We start from the raw sequence: 4313 nt of genomic DNA on the forward strand, positions 1-4313 counted from the left end.
ATCGAAAGGTGCACATTTTTAGACAATAGAAATAAACTTCAGTGATCTATTCACAACAAGGGAAAAACAGTTAATAACAACATATATTTCAAAATCACAAAAAGTGTAATTTTAATCTTTTTTTCTACAAAAAAAATGAGAAGTAGATGAGGTGATGTATGTGCTAGTTAGCTTGATTTAATCTTTCTACATATATATATATGTATATGAAAATCAATTTACTTTTTTTACATCTCAATTTCAGGTATATGTATATATATATATATATATACATATATATATATATATATAAACATCATATCCATCTTAGTCTGTTATTGTGTTGTTAAGAGAAATACCTGAGACTGGGGGTTCATATTCAAATTACAGTAACATCATGAGCCATAAATATATAACATTATTATTTGAAAATTAATAATAATCCTTAAATAGTTTCAAAATTTCATTGGAATATAAACAAGACTTGGAGAAGGCAGCATAAAGGTGGCATGGCTGTACGCATATGGGAAGAGTCCTGAGTTCATATCTTGGGGCCTTTTTATGTATACTAGTTGTGCATACTGATGTGCATGATCTGAAGCAGAAGAGACAAGGAGTCAGTTATGGCATAAGAGATAAGGATCCTTAAATAGTTTCAAAATTTCATTGGAATATAAACAAGACTTGGAGAAGGCAGCATAAAGGTGGCATGGCTGTACGCATATGGGAAGAGTCCTGAGTTCATATCTTGGGGCCTTTTTATGTATACTAGTTGTGCATACTGATGTGCATGATCTGAAGCAGAAGAGACAAGGAGTCAGTGATGGCATAAGAGATATGGGATATCCATCTCTCTTTTTCTCATGAGAGAAATAAACTTTAAAGAAAAAAGAATAAAGACAAAACAGATTTCAGGGTCATGCACAGTTTAGAATATTTCCATTTTTCTAGCATCATCTCAAACCATCTTCTCTCTTGCTTTCTCACTCTAAAGGCAATGTAACTTATTTAAATGTGCCTTTACTTTCTCCTGAATCCTGGCTTTTATGTATGTTATTAGCTTATTCCACATATCCACCAGCTCACCAATCATCATTTATAACCATGTTTATAAACTTCTTAGCTCAAATATAACCTTGTCATATAAATTTCCTGAGATAACTTCTTACTTTTATCATCAAATCTACTCCCGCCCAGAGAAGAAGACTCCTCCATTGGGGCTGAGAACTAGTGCTTTCAGGGACTAAAAGGAATAAAGATTTTCTACTGACATTTCACCTTCCAGACCCTCATTGTCAAGTGGTCAGACCCCCTGTATCCTTCTTTCTATTTTTTCATTTATCTAAACTTTTCCTTTTTTAATTTTTTTTTGATTATGCAGTGTTTTATTTATTTGGTCTTTTAATAATGAATATTTGAGTATATGTACGATATTAATTGAACTTAATCTTAGAGAAAATCAATTTACTTTTTTTACATCTCAATATCAGGTATTAATAAGACATAGTCAAAATAATTATGGTCAAAATTTTTATGCCAAAATTTACAAATAAATGTTTGATGCTGGTATGCCTACACACAATTCACTTTTTGTTGTGAAGTTCTCTTGATATAAGAAATAACATCTTGTTTAGTTCACTAATGGGAATATCTCTTAATGCTAGAATGACCTTTTCTTGGTATTTTTTCTGCTATCGACTTTTAGCATAGTTATCTGTGATTGTATGAATGGAGTTGAGTTGAGTGGTACTCATCATGTTAACTCCAAATAAGAATGCATAACCGATGACTATAGAAATAAGGAGGTAAACTGGTAATGCAACTCCCCAGTATTTTTGAAGTCAATAGGTTAAGCCTAAGGAGTTTAGCCAAGATTCAGGAATAAATGCCCACACAAGATAAAGTATGAAGCCAAAATGAGAACTTAAGAAAAGAACAAAACCATAAATCACTCTTTCTGACAATGGTGACAGTGAACTTTCTACCATTTTCCCTGTGGCTTAGGACAATCTCAACGCTGAATTCTCTTTTTTAAATTTATCTATTTATTTATTTTACATTTTTTAATATATTCAACCACATTATTTAGCTTACAAGGTGATCATTTCAATATAAGAACATTTCTCCCTGGTCGAGTTGATCAAAATATAACAACACTGCCTCCCTGTCTCTACAATGCTATCTTTGTATCCCTACTCCAAATGTTCTTCCCCAGGCCCCACTCCACACACACCACATCTGGCATTCACATCCACCTCTGCGCAAGCGCCAACCAAGCAGCTGCAGGTGAAAGAAAGAGAAAAAAAATCCAGGCAAAAGCTGCCACTGGGTGGTGCCTCTCACTCGGGCGCAGAGACGCACACAACCCTAGCCAGGCAGGCACACTATTTCTTAAAATTTTTTCAGGTAAAGTATTTTCTTGGCTTTCAGATCTTCCTTTGTCTTGCTAATAATTCCCTTTCCCCCTTCCCATTTAGGAGAGGCAAAAGTGCATTCAGAAGAAGACGCGTCCATTGGAACTGAGAACTAGTGTTTTCAGGGACTAAGAGTAGTGAAGATTATCTGCTGAAACTTAACCCTCCAGACCCCATTGTCGAGTGGAGAGGTAAAAGTGCAGACCTTCAGAAGAAAACAACTCCGGTAAAAGTGCAGACCTTCAGAAGAAAAAAACTCCATTGGTATTCTTTTTTTTCTTTCTTTTAAAAAAAATAATAAATTTTTATTTTTTTTTGAGAGATTTTCACTGTAGGGCACGTGCGCTCGCCAGACAGACAGAGAGAGACATAGAGACAGAAAGCGAGAAATCACCCCCCAGGGGGGATGGTCACGCCGCAATCCCTTCTCCTCCATTCTCCTCTCGGGATCTTGGGCAGGCACGCACACGCGCCCGGCGTGAGTTTTAAGCCACTGGGTCCGGGATACGAACCGCGGTGGACTACGTGGGAGTCCAGCGACACAGCCATTACGCTAACTGCTGGTCCCCAAAAAAATAATAAATTTTTGAACACTCAGAGAAGTGAGAATCCATGTGCATCTGAGGTAGGTCTAGCCTTACCCCTTTAACCAGAAAGCCTAAGCCTCTGCCTGAAACTTCTCCTTCCAGCCCAACACTGAATGAAGTAAGGTAGGAGGGTCTCTGTCTTCTTTCTGTCTCTGTCTCTGCCTCTCTATCCTTCTCCCTTTCTCTCAAAATTTTTCCTTTTTTGTATACATGTTTTTTAAAAACCCATAAGTACCATCTCTTGTCTCTAACCTCTCCTTTCTCTTGCTAATTTCAGAATCCATGTGCATCTGAAGTAGGCCCAGCCCTGTCCCTTTAACTGGAAAGCCTAAGCCTCTGCCCCAAATCTCTCCTTCCAGCCCAACACTGAGAGAAGCGAGGTAGGAGAGTCTGTCTTTTTTCTGCCTCTGTCTCTCTCTCCTATTGTCCCAAATTATTTCCTTTTTTATAAATATGTTTTTAAAATATCTGTAAGTACCCTCCCTTGTCTCTGACCACTCCTTTTGCTTGCTAATTTCAGAATCCATGTGTATCTGAGGTGGGTGCAGCCCTGCCCCTTTCATGTGGTGCACTAGCACACCCAGCAGTTTTTAGTTTTTGGCATTTTTTAAAAAGAAATTGTTGGGACTAGCAGTTAGCGTAATGGACATGTCACTAGACTCCCACGTAATCGACTGCAGTTCAAGTCCCGGACCCAGTGGCTTGAACTCACGCCGGGCACACGTGCGTGCGTGCCCAAGATCCCAAGAAGAGAATGGAGGAGAAGGGATTGTGGCGTGGCCATCCCCCCTGGGGGTTGATTTCTCGCTTTCTGTCTCTCTGTCTCTCTCTGTCTGTCTGGCCAGCGCATGCACCCTATAGCAAAAACCTCTCAAAAATAAATAAATAAATAAATAAAAAGAAATAGTTTTTTCACTTTTCATTGTTTTATCATTTGTCTGTTTTCTTTCTCTCTTTTTTTAAATCTTTTGTTTCTTATTTTTCCTTTTTTTTACCTGACTTTGCAATCTTGCTTCTCAGCTTCCACACACTGAGTGTCTAGGCAGGTCTAGGTGGACAGTAGCAAAACATCTGAACTACTATAGAAAGGTAGATACTCATCTTTGTACATCTGAATTCAAATCTCTTTCTTTGGATACCACTTTGTAAAAGACAGTGGTAGAGGAGAAATAAGCATAGAAGTACCTCACAATAAAGTGAACCATATAAATTTAAAGTATTAAATTAGCCAAACAAATTAGCCAAACATGAATATACCATCAAATGACTAAAATTCAGAGAAGAGAGACTAGAAAGTGAGCTACAGGGAGAAATACAGAGCTGCAGTGAGTGT

The 4313-nt window shown here is 37.6% G+C and overlaps 1 pseudogene; it reads right to left on the reverse strand.

Moving 5' to 3' along the window:
* Positions 1-1562: 1562 nt before the first annotated feature.
* LOC102481178 (phosphatidylinositol N-acetylglucosaminyltransferase subunit P-like) lies at positions 1563-1967 on the reverse strand (annotated as a pseudogene).
* Positions 1968-4313: the final 2346 nt, after the last annotated feature.

Source organism: Tupaia chinensis, unplaced genomic scaffold (genome assembly GCF_000334495.1).
Source record: "Tupaia chinensis unplaced genomic scaffold, TupChi_1.0 Scaffold149552_1, whole genome shotgun sequence".
Classification (NCBI taxonomy): Eukaryota; Metazoa; Chordata; class Mammalia; order Scandentia; family Tupaiidae; genus Tupaia; species Tupaia belangeri.